This window comes from Thalassophryne amazonica, chromosome 7 (assembly GCF_902500255.1).
Source record: "Thalassophryne amazonica chromosome 7, fThaAma1.1, whole genome shotgun sequence".
NCBI lineage: Eukaryota > Metazoa > Chordata > Actinopteri > Batrachoidiformes > Batrachoididae > Thalassophryne > Thalassophryne amazonica.
This window is the reverse complement of record NC_047109.1, coordinates 81,869,334-81,883,185: the sequence shown is the minus strand read 5'-3', so window position 1 is coordinate 81,883,185 and position 13,852 is coordinate 81,869,334.

The following is a 13,852-nucleotide window of genomic DNA, read 5'->3' as shown; positions in this document are numbered from 1 at the left end:
GCGTACTCTGTGTTAAAGCTGCTGGGTTTTATTTGCTTGATAGATGTCGAATTGTTGGCAAGCTAATTCTTGTCTGGCATGGCGTTATCTCCCACGGGAAACAGCGTTTTGGTTACACTTGATGATTGACTAACAAGCAGTAAATCATACAAATCACAAACTTTTTCAACACAGCACGACATATTCCACGTCTTCGCAAACAAAGTGCCCTCGGCAGGGGGTCAGAGCTGTACAGAAGTTTATTCACATTTACCAGAGTTGCCAACTAACTCTTAGTGCCGTGTGCTTCGACTTTGTGTGCTACGAGTTGGTAGGTGATAAGAGTTAACTATAAAGCCAATCCAACCTAAACAGCACAATGTAAGTGAAGGATGCAAGCTAAAAACTTCAAAGTAAACCACTTCATCATGACAATCCCTCAGTGGCAAGGAAGACCGTCTTTTGATCGATTCATGGATGAGATGTTTCTGTGTAGGCTCTCAGTTGTCCAGGTGGTTTCCATAGTAGAGAAGCTTGAATCTTCGACTGGACTGGGTTGCTTGACGTGAGGACGTTTCGCTTCAAATCACAGAAGCTTCCTCAGCTAAAATTCTTGCTCTGGTAGTCTGACTTCGTTCTTGACTCTTGTAGAGAAGAATAAACCAGAAGCCAACAAAAGCTGGAGTTTTTTAACCTAACCAGACCCCACCTACCGAGAAGCTGACTGCTATAGGCTAGTGACTAAACAATAGCTCTAATTAGCACCTATTGTTCTCTAGTTAGCACTCTCCTAATGACAGGACGGAAGCCTCCCCTGATGGCTCCCTTGATGACTCTCTCCTGATGACGTGAATGACTCATTACCATGAACAAAAGACTGAAACTGCTTTGACCTGAGTACCACATTGTAAACAGGGGACAAAGCGTGTCTGAGACCAGCTCCACGGTTAAGGCTGGGTTTCAACTGTTTTACAAAGAATGCTTCCTTGACACCTCTCTCAAACCATTTCTTCTCTCTGGCTAAGATTTTAACTTCCTTGTCCTCAAATGTGTGGTTAGTGTCTTTCAGGTGGAGATGAACTACAGACTGAGGTCCACTGGCGACCTCTCTGCAGTGCTGGTATAGCCTCTTGTGTAAAAGTTGCTTCGTCTCACCTATGTAGTGTTCATTACAGTTTTCCTGACATCTGATATGATACACTACATTGCTCTGTTTGTAACTAGGGATCCTGTCCTTAGGGTGAACTAATTTCTGTCTCAAGGTGTTGACTGGTTTAAAGTTAACTGGGATTTTGTGCTGTCTGAAGATCCTCTGTAGTTTTTCCCCTACTCCTGCTAAATAAGGGAGAGACACTCTTCTTCTTGTCTCCATCTTCTGTCTATCTGGTCTCTTTGTTTTCTGGGACTTCTGCACTTTGTCCAGGGACCAACGTGGGTACCCACATACTGTGAGGGCTTTCCGTACAAGTTGTTGCTCTTTAGCCCTTCCCTCTGCAGTTGTGGGCACCTGTAGGGCTCTGTGTTGAAGAGTCCTGATCACCCCGAGCTTGTGTTCAAGGGGGTGGTTTGAGCCAAAGAGCAGATATTGGTCAGTGTGAGTGGGTTTTCTGTAAACCTCTGTCTGGAGCTGCCTGTTCTCTCCAATCGTAACATCACAGTCCAAGAAGGCTAAATGGTTGTTTCTGGCATCCTCACGTGTGAACTTGATATTGGAGTCCACCGAATTGATGTGTTCTGTAAAGTCCTCGACCTCCTGTTGCTTGATTTTAACCCATGTGTCATCGACATATCTGAACCAGTGACTGGGAGAGATGCCCGTGAACGACGTCAAGGCTGTCTTCTCCACTCGCTCCATGTACAGACTGTTGCTTGATTTTAACCCATGTGTCATCGACATATCTGAACCAGTGACTGGGAGAGATGCCCGTGAACGACGTCAAGGCTGTCTTCTCCACTCGCTCCATGTACAGATTGGCCACAATGGGGGATACCGGAGACCCCATTGCACAACCATGGATCTGCCTGTAGTAATTCCCCCTAAACAGGAAATACGTGGTGTTAAGACAGATCTCCAAGAGTTGGCAGATGTGGTCTGGTGTGAGTTTGGTCCTTTCAGGTAGAGACACATCTTCCAGCAGTCTCTGCCTCACAGCTGAGATGGCCTCAGCGGTGGGGATGCAGTGGGGTCTGGTTAGGTTAAAAAACTCCAGCTTTTGTTGGCTTCTGGTTTATTCTTCTCTACAAGAGTCAAGACAGAGTCAGACTACCAGAGCAAGAATTTTAGCTGAGGAAGCTTCTGTGATTTGAAGCGAAACGTCCTCACGTCAAGCAACCCAGTCCAGTCAAAGATTCAAGCTTCTCTACTAATGGAAACCACCTGGACAACTGAGAGCCTACACAGAAACTTCCCACTCAACAGTAAAGAGTACCTGGTTAACATTTGAGAAAGGTTTAAGGCCACAAGGAAATGAAGTGGCCACCCTACCTCATCATGCTGTGGCCAGCATATGTGCTAAGCTAACTAGCACATCTCCAACACTCAGTAATGAGTATGGGAATCACTATTTACCTATATTTAATTAGGTAAACATACACACTCTTACCTCTGCAGGGGCCCACTCTGTGCTACCAGACACATCTAATGACAGTTTCACCTACACAGTGGTGACAAGAAGCAGTTTTGACTGTTTTTAGCTTGCCACACTCACTAACATTAATTAGCCTGTGGTGTTTTCGGTCTAATTAAATACTGCGCTGATTAACTATGTTTTTTATTAGTTTAGTCTATTATTAATAGTAGTCTTCATTCTGGGTGTGTATTGATTTTAAACATGCTATGGTGGAGCCTATTCTTAAAAAGCAAAACCTTGACCCAACAGTTTTATTCAACTTTAGATCCTTTACAGTTATGCTGGGTGATACATTATCCACAAAGGTGTGGATAATGCTTTCTTGTGGGGTCCCTCTGGGTCTATTTTTGGCTCCATACTTTTTTCACTCTACAAGCTCCCCATGGGACCAGTTTTTTGTTTTTGTTTGTTTTAACTTGGCATTGTATTTCACTACTATGCAGATGATACACAGATTTACCTACCCCTGAAGCACAAGCCAGGACTCCTCTAATGGCCTAAACAGATTGTCTGTCTGGAAGATTTTAAGACATAACTGGCTTTAAGTCTTCTTAATTGAAATGAACAGAAAACAGGTCATATTATTTGAAACCCCTGACCTTAATCTTGGCCCTCTAAGAAGTTACACAAAAGCCTTTCCAAAGAACCTGAGAGTGATCTCGAATATCAAGTTAACCTTTGGCAAACAGGTAAATGCTTCTGTTAAACAACGGTGCAAAGATTAAGCCATTTCTCTGTTTAAGAGAGCTTGAAAAGGTTATTCATGTTTTCAGTTCATCTCTGCTAGACTACAGTAAGATGGTCGAGTACTGCAGTTGGTCCAAAATGCTGTGACTCAGCTATTAACTGTCCCAAGCAAGCAAGACCAACTATCTCCTATACTGACTTATTTGCATTGATTTCCAGTTAGCTTTTAATTGATTTTCTTGTTTGCCTTTTAAGTCTTTGCATGGGCTGGTGCATCCTTACCTCAGTGATCTTTTAATCCTGTACACTCCCACTAGATCTCTGAGGTATGCTGAGCAAATACTCCTTGATGTCCCAAGGACCAAAATAAAACAAGATTTGAGCCTTTGTGCCCCCTCACATCAGGACCTCCCCACCATTAGACACTCTTAAAGCCCGTTGGAAAACCCATGTTTGCTTTCTGGCTTTTACACAAGACTACTTTGGACTTTAATTTGTGTTGTTTTATTCATCTCTCTCCTCTTTTTCATTTTATGTTATTCTGTTGTTTCATATTTCTCTGTTTTATTCTTTTAGCTGTACAGCACTTTGGCCAACTGCTGTTGTTTGAGATGTGCTTATAAATAAACTTGACGTGTGTGTCTGAAGATTATTTACAGCCATGAATATGGGAAATATGTTTTGATATTTATATTTACAGGTAAGAATGATGTGTATATGTTTTAACATGTAAACTGTTTTGACTTTTTGGGGGGGGGGGGGGAGCATGCATGTGGCCCATTTCTCTGTACATGATCATCCACCATGCAGGCACCTGGATGTTGACCACACCACCTGGAGAAGGTCCAACGGGATGTGCAGATTTCACCAAACTGTGGCAGGAAGATGGTTATTTTGGAGATGTGGGAGTGGCTGGGTGGTTGCCACCCAGGACCCTAGGCAGTTCTGCAGTGGTGTAGATGCAGCCAAAGACTTGACTTGTCTTTACTGGGGAGGTAAATCACATCTTAATTAAGGAGTGAGGACCCCCCTCCCCCCCAGCACTCCTGTAATTTGAATCATGGGTTCAGTAAATGTCCTTTTACTCAATTCCTGTGTTGAAAATAAATTCTTTTCAAAATGCCCCAAATGTATTTTGTTCTTGATTTGTTTTGCAGGTAAGGACCAATCATTTCATGATGTTCTGTGATAAATGGTTCATTACAATTTGACAAAAAATTTTTAAATTTATTTAAATAAAGTTGAGAACACAAACTGATACTTTTTAACAAGTATACATTTTAGTGTTTTACTGATGTTTTCTCAAGATCGTAAAATGTCAGAATGGTTTATTATCATCTCTTGTACAGTGCACCTTAAAACTATTCACAGCGCTTTACTTTTTCCACTTTTTTTTTTTAACAGCCTTATTCTACAATGGATGAAATTCATTCATCCATCCCCCCCTCCCCCCCCCAAAAAAATTCTACACACAATCCCCATAATGACCCCCTGCCCAGGAGAGAGGATGGAGACAAGCGAGCAGTTATGAGGTTTGTCAACAGAAAACATAAAATGGCATTGTTAAAACAGGGACGGAAACTCAAAGGAACAAACGTATTCATCAATGAACATCTGACCAAAAGAAACGCAGACATCGCCAGGAAAGCTCGTTTCTTAAAAAAGCAGGGAAAAATTCAACAGACATGGACATCCAACTGCAAAACATTTATCAAATTGAATGGAACACCAGAACAGGCGAAGGTTATGGTAATCAGGAACATCGAGGAACTGGACAAATACGACCAATAAGGTATGACGACACAAACACATCACAACACCATGACACAGACCAGAGGAACCTATTCATCTACTACATCATCTATATCTGGAGACAAGAAGGATATAACTCAAAGGATTGCTGATCATGGAGAAGTAGAACTGAGAACATTTAAATACACAGACCACAATGTACTGGACTTGGAGCACGATATAGACCCGGACAATAATTTCTTCTCAAATATCAATGACAGTTGTTGCTATTATACAGATGAACAGTTTAATCGGATCATTAAAACGGATAACAAATTATCAATAATCCATTTCAACAGCAGAAGTCTATATGCAAACTTTAATAACATTAAAGAATATTTAAGTCAATTAAAAAATTTTTTTAACATAATTGCTATATCAGAAACATGGATCAATGAAGATAAAGGAATGGATTTTGAACTGGATGGATATGAATTTAATTGTGTAAACAGAAAGAATAAGAGTGGAGGAGGAGTGGCTGTGTATGTGGATAAGAACATGGATTATAAAATAGTAGACAATATGACAACTGTGATCGATAACTTATTAGAATGTATAACTATTGAAATATGTGAAGAAAAAAGCAAAAATGTATTAGTCAGCTGTATATATAGAGCACCAGGATCTAGTATTGAAACATTCACTGACTGTATGGGAAAAATGTTCTCAAAAACTAATCAAAAAACTGTGTTAATTTGTGGTGACTTAAATATTGATCTGCTCCATCCAAATAAGCATAAAATAACAGATGAATTTATCAGTATAATGTACAGTATGAGTTTATGTCCAAAAATCACCAGGCCAAGCAGAATTACATCCCATAGTGCCACCTTAATTGATAATATATTCAGCAATGATATTGAGAATAACACTGTGAGTGGATTATTAATCAATGACATTAGTGATCATCTACCAGTTTTCATCATTTATAATAGAAACCATCGGTGGAATCAGCCAGAGGAGAAAATAAAATACAGGCGAGTGCGGACAGAGGAAAACATGAACACACTAAAGAAGGATTTACAGGAGCAAAACTGGGAAAAGGTATACAGTGAAAGTGATGTTGATAGTGCATATGAAACTTTTTTACAAATATTTACATCATTATATGATAAAAATTGTCCAATTAAACAAGACTACAGAAAACAAAAAATCCAAGCTCGACCATGGATGACGAAAGGGTTACGAAATGCATGTAATAAGAAAAATACACTGTATAGAGAATTCATAAAACTAAAGACTAAAGAGGCAGAAAATAGATATAACAAATACAAAAATAGATTAATATTATACCGGTATGTAGGAAGGAATATTACAGTAACATATAACAAAAACAATATTAAAGGAATATGGGATATATTAAATAGCATTATCAAAAATGGTAATAAAAAACAGAGTTACCCTCAGTATTTCACTGATAATAATGTCAAGAAGGAAAATAAGGATGAGGTAGTCAACGGTTTTAATAATTCTTTTTTTGTAAATATTGGACCAAGCTTGGCAGAAAAAATTCCCGATTCCAACCTGAGGATTGGGATAATAATCTCATAGAAAGAAATCCCTGTTCAATGTTCCTCACAGCAGTGGATGGAAAAGAAATTATAGACATTGTGAACAACTGTAAATATAAAACATCTACCGATTTAAATGAAATTGATATGGTGGTGGTAAAACAGGTCATTGAATGGATTGTAGAACCATTAACATACATCTGTAACTTATCATTTCAAACCGGTAAATTACCCAATCAAATGAAAATAGCTAAGGTTGTGCCACTGTATAAGACTGGGGATAGACACCACTTCACAAATTATGTTTCTTTGCTTCCACAATTTTCCAAATTATTAGAAAAGTTATTCAATAATAGATTAGACAAATTCATAAATAAACATAAGTTACTTACTGATAGTCCATATGGATTCAAAGCACATAGTTCAACATCACTTGCATTAATAGAATCAGTTGAGGAGATTACAAATGCCATAGACCACAAATTACATCCAGTTGGAATATTTATAGACCTTAAAAAGGCTTTTGATACAATCAATCATGACATATTTATCAATAAACTTGAACAGTATGGGATTAGGGGGTTGGTGTTGCACTGGGTGAGAAGCTACTTAAGTAACAGAAAACAGTTTGTGAAGTTGGGGGAATATACATCATCATGCTTGGACAATGCTTGTGGCGTCCCACAGGGGTCAGTATTGGGTCCAAAACTGTTTCTAATTTATATAAATGATATTGTCAATGTTTCCAAAATATTAAAATTAGCATTATTTGCAGATGACAAGCATTTTTTGTTCAGGGGGGGATTTGCAGGAGTTACTGAGGAGGATCAGTATAGAAATGGGAAAATTGAAAATATGGTTTGACAGAAACAAATTATCATTAAACTTAAGTAAAACAAAATACATGTTATTTGGCTATTGTAATACAGACATACAGGTTCAGTTACAAGTCGAGGGGGTAGATATTGAAAGGGTACATGAAAATAAGTTTCTGGGGGTGATAATAGATAAGATAAACTGGAAGACTCATAAAACATATACAAAGTAAACTGTCAAGAAGCATTTCAGTTCTAAACAAAGTGAAACATATTCTGGACCACAACTCACTCCGCATTCTTTACTGCTCACTGGTTTTACCATATTTACAGTACTGTGCAGAGGTATGGGGTAATACTTACAAAGGTACAACACAATCACTATCAGTAATGCAGAAAAGAGCTATAAGAATTATTCATAATACTGGCTATAGAGATCATACAAATCCACTATTTTTACAATCCAAATTCTTAAAATTCACAGACTTGGTTCATTTTCAAACAGTACAAATCGTGTATAAAGCAATAAACAATTTACTTCCAGCAAATATTAAAAATATGTTTTTTAACAGATCAGGGGATTGCAGTCTGAGGGGGAAATTTAATTTAAAGCATCAGTGGGCACGAACAACATTAAAAGGTTTCTGTATTTCTGTCTGTGGGGTGAGGATGTGGAACAGATTGGGAGTGGGGCTCAAGCAATGTCCAAGCATGAACCAGTTCAAACAGCGGTACAAAAATATGTTTTTTTCTAGGTATAGGGAGGAGGAAAGGTAATGAGGGTTAGGGTGTTTTGGTTTTTTGCTTCGGCTTGTAAATATATAGTATTTTGTATGTAAGTAGGTATGTGTAGGTGTGTATATATATATATACTCAACAAAAATATAAACGCAACACTTTTGGTTTTGCTCCCATTTTGTATGAGATGAACTCAAAGATCTAAAACTTTTTCCACATACACAATATCACCATTTCCCTCAAATATTGTTCACAAACCAGTCGAAATCTGTGATAGTGAGCACTTCTCCTTTGCTGAGATAATCCATCCCACCTCACAGGTGTGCCATACCAAGATGCTGATTAGACACCATGATTAGTGCACAGGTGTGCCTTAGACTGCCCACAATAAAAGGCCACTCTGAAAGGTGCAGTTTTGTTTTATTGGGGGGGGGATACCAGTCAGTATCTGGTGTGACCACCATTTGCCTCATGCAGTGCAACACATCTCCTTCGCATCATCCGTGAACAGAACACCTCTCCAACGTGCCAAACGCCAGCGAATGTGAGCATTTGCCAACTCAAGTCGGTTACGACGACGAACTGGAGTCAGGTCGAGACCCCGATGAGGACGACGAGCATGCAGATGAGCTTCCCTGAGACGGTTTCTGACAGTTTGTGCAGAAATTCTTTGGTTATGCAAACCGATTGTTTCAGCAGCTGTCCAAGTGGCTGGTCTCAGACGATCTTGGAGGTCAACATGCTGGATGTGGAGGTCCTGGGCTGGTGTGGTTACACGTGGTCTGCGGTTGTGAGGCTGGTTGGATGTACTGCCAAATTCTCTGAAACGCCTTTGGAGACGGCTTATGGTAGAGAAATGAACAGTCAATACACAAGCAACAGCTCTGGTTGACATTCCTGCTGTCAGCATGCCAATTGCACGCTCCCTCAAATCTTGCGACATCTGTGGCATTGTGCTGTGTGATAAAACTGCACCTTTCAGAGTGGCCTTTTATTGTGGGCAGTCTAAGGCACACCTGTGCACTAATCATGGTGTCTAATCAGCATCTTGGTATGGCACACCTGCGAGGTGGGATGGATTATCTCAGCAAAGGAGAAGTGCTCACTATCACAGATTTAGACTGGTTTGTGAACAATATTTGAGGGAAATGGTGATATTGTGTATGTGGAAAAAGTTTTAGATCTTTGAGTTCATCTCATACAAAATAGGAGCAAAACCAAAAGTGTTGCGTTTATATTTTTGTTGAGTGTGTATATATATATATATATATATATATATATATATATATATATATATATATACACGAGGGCTGTCAATAAAGTAACGGTCCTTTTTATTTTTTTCAAAAACTATATGGATTTCATTCATATGTTTTTACGTCAGACATGCTTGAACCCTCGTGCGCATGCGTGAGTTTTTCCACGCCTGTCGGTGACGTCATTCGCCTGTGAGCACTCCTTGTGGGAGGAGTCGTCCAGCCCCTCGTCGGAATTCCTTTGTCTGAGAAGTTGCTGAGAGACTGGCGCGTTGTTTGATCAAAATTTTTTCTAAACCTGTGAGACACATCGAAGTGGACACGGTTCGAAAAATTAAGCTGGTTTTCAGTGAAAATTTTAACGGCTGATGAGAGATTTTGAGGTGAGACTGTCACTTTAAGGACTTTTCACGGTGCGAGACGTCGCTCAGCGCTCTCAGGCGGCATCATCAGCCTGTTCAAGCTGAAAACCTCCACATTTCAGGCTGTATTGATCCAGGACGTCGTGAGAGAACAGAGAAGTTTCAGAAGAAGTTGGTTTCAGCATTTTATCCGGATATTCCACTGTTAAAGGAGATTTTTTTAATGAAAGACGTGCGGACGGGTCCGCGCGTCGGGACGCAGCCGCCGCGACGGTCCGCCACAGGAAAAACACCTCTGTTGAAAGCCTTAAGGACAAGTTGGAACATGTCCTGCCTGTTAAACAATTTCTCATATACTCACTCCACTGAAAGCCATCAAAAGCCGCCTGGATTTTACAAATGGTTATCAACACGGAGGTGTTTTTCCTGTGCCGCCGCACCGCGTCGGCTGCGTCCCGACGCGCGGATCCGTCCGCACGTCTTTCATTAAAAAAATCTCCTTTAACAGTGGAATATCCGGATAAAATGCTGAAACCGACTTCTTCTGAAACTTCTCTGTTCTCTCACGACGTCCTGGATCAATAGAGCCTGAAATGTGGAGGTTTTCAGCTTGAACAGGCTGATGACGCTGCCTGAGAGCGTTGCGCGACGTCTCGCACCGTGAAAAGTCCTTAAAGCGACAGAATCACCTCAAAATCTCTCATCAGCCGTTAAAATTTTCACTGAAAACCAGCTTAATTTTTCGAACCGTGTCCACTTCGATGTGTCTCACAGGTTTAGAAAAAATTTTGATCAAACAAAGCGCCAGTCTCTCAGCAACTTCTCAGACAAAGGAATTCCGACGAGGGGCTGGACGACTCCTCCCACAAGGAGTGCTCACAGGCGAATGATGTCACCGACAGGAGTGGAAAAACTCACGCATGCGCACGAGGGTTCAAGCATGTCTGACGTAAAAACATATGAATGAAATCCATATAGTTTTTGAAAAAAATAAAAAGGACCGTTACTTTATTGACAGCCCCCGTATACACATACACAACCCCTGGCAAAAATTATGGAATCACCGGCCTCAGAGGATGTTCATTCAGTTGTTTAATTTTGTAGAAAAAAGCAGATCACAGACATGACACAAAACTAAAGTCATTTCAAATGGCAACTTTCTGGCTTTAAGAAACACTATAAGAAATCAAGAAAAAAAGATTGTGGCAGTCAGTAACGGTTACTTTTTTAGACGAAGCAGAGGAAAAAATATGGAATCACTCAATTCTGAGGAAGAAATTATGGAATCACCCTGTACATTTTCATCCACAAAACTAACACCTGCATCAAATCAGATCTGCTCATTGACATTGACCCTATGCCATGACATTGACCCTATGTGTCTTTTTGCAAGGAATATTTTTGCAGTTTTTGCTCTATGGCAAGATGCATTATCATCTTGAAAAATGATTCATCATCCCCAAACATCCTTTCAATTGTCCAAAATATCAACATAAACTTGTGCATTTATTGATGTAATGACAGCCATCTCCCCAGTGCCTTTACCTGACATGCAGCCCCATATCATCAATGACTGTGGAAATTCACATGTTCTCTTCAGGCAGTCATCTTTATAAATCTCATTGGAAAGGCATCAAACAAAAGTTCCAGCATCATCACCTTGCCCAATGCAGATTCGAGATTCATCACTGAATATGACTTTCATCCAGTCATCCAGAGTCCACAATTGCTTTTCCTTAGCCCATTGTAACCTTGTTTTTTTCTGTTTAGGTGTTAGTGATGCCTTTCGTTTAGCTTTTCTGTATGTAAATCCCATTTCCTTTAGGCGGCTTCTTACAGTTCGGTCACAGACGTTGACTCTAGTTTTCTCCCATTCGTTCCTCATTTGTTTTGTTGTACATTTTTCGATTTTTGAGACATATTGCTTTAAGTTTTCTGTCTTGATGCTTTGATGTCTTCCTTGGTCTACCAGTATGTTTGCCTTTAACAACCTTCCCATGTTGTTTGTATTTGGTCCAGAGTTTAGACACAGCTGACTGTGAACAACCAACATCTTTTGCAACACTGCGTGATGATTTACTCTCTTTTAAGAGTTTGATAATCCTCTCCTTTGTTTCAATTGACATCTCTCGTGTTGGAGCCATGATTCATGTCAGTCCACTTGGTGCAACAGCTCTCCAAGGTGTGTTCACTCCTTTTTAGATGCAGACTAACGAGCAGATCTGATATGATGCAGGTGTTAGTTTTTGGGATGAAAATTTACAGGGTGATTCCATAATTTTTTCCTCAGAACTGAGTGATTCCATATTTTTTCCTCTGCTTGTTCTAAAAAAGTAACCATTACTGACTGCCACAATCTTTTTTTCTTGATTTCTTATAGTGTTTCTTAAAGCCAGAAAGTTGCCATTTGAAATGACTTTAGTTTTGTGTCATGTCTGTGATCTGCTTTTTTTTCTACAAAATTAAACAACTGAATGAACATCCTCCGAGGCCGGTGATTCCATAATTTTTGCCAGGGGTTGTGTGTGTGTATATATATATATATATATATATATATATATATATATATATATATATATATATATATATATATATATATATATATCGGTTTAGGTGTGTAGGAATCTATGTGTATATGTGGCAAAGGGTATCACTGGTTGTGGGGAAGAAGGGGTAGGGGAAAAATAAGCTGATGCTTCACCCTACCCCTTTTCGGACATGATGGGTACACAGTAGGAACTTTGTTGTTGTCTTCACTGATCTATTTTGTAATTGTTGTTGTATCAAATGTTCGAAATAAACAGTTCATTCATTCATTCAATGACGACATGAAAAAGGTTTCTGGTTTGTTTCTTTTTAGATTTTTGCAAATGTATGAAAAAATTAAGATACATACGTATATAAGTATTCTCAGCCTTTGCCACAAAGCTCAAAACTGAGCTCTGGTGCGCCAAGCATGTGCCATCATATTTAACAAGACTTGAGGCTGTAATTGCTGCCAGAGGTGCATCAACAAAGTATTGAGCAAAGGGTGTGACTACTTATGTACATTTGATGCCTTAGTTTTTTATTTTTAATAAATTTGCAAAAATTAAAAACAATTTTTTTCATGTTGTTGCAGTGGTGATGGACAGGTTGACGGATGAGATCAGACAGGAGTCCCCATGGACTATGATGTTTGCAGATGACATTGTGATCTGTAGTGAGAGTAGAGAGCAAGTTGAGTCTAGTCTGGAGAAGTGGAGATATGCTTTGGAGAGAAGGGGAATGAAAGTCAGTAGAAGCAAGACTGAGTACATGTGTGTGAATGAGAGGGAGCCCAGTGGAATAGTGCAGTTACAAGGAGTAGAAGTGGTGAAAGTAGATGAGTTTAAATATTTGGGGTCAACTGTTCAAAGTAATGGAGAATGTGGTAGAGAGGTGAAGAAGAGAGTGCAGGCAGGGTGGAGTGGGTGGAGAAAGGTGGCAGAAGTGATTTGTGACCGAAGAATATCAGCAAGAGTGAAGGGGAAAGTTTACAAGACAGTAGTGAGACTAGGTATGTTGTACGGTTTAGAGACGTTGGCACTAACAAAAAGACAGGAGGCAGAGCTGGAGGTGGCAGAGCTGAAGATGTTGAGATTCTCTTTGGGAGTAACAACAATGGACAAGATTAGGAATGAACATATCAGAGGGACAGCTCAGGTGGGACGGTTTGGAGAGAGGCAAGATTGAGATGGTTTGGACATGTGCAGAGGAGGGACCCAGGGTATATAGGGAGAAGGATTCTGAGGATGGATCCACCAGGCAGGAGGAGAAGAGGGAGACCAAAGAGGAGGTTCATGGATGTGCTGAGAGAGGACATGCAGGTGGTTGGTGTGACAGAGGAAGATACAGAGGACAGGGTGAGATGGAGACGATCTGCTGTGGTGACCCCTAACGGGAACAGCCGAAACACAAAGAAGAATAATAATTATGGGGTCTTGTGAGTAGAATTTTGAGGGGGGAAAATTTACTCCATTTTGGAATAAGGCTGTAACAACAAAATGTGGAAAAGGTGAAGCAGTGTGAATACTTTCTGTACGTACTGGTGAGCTGTTTCTT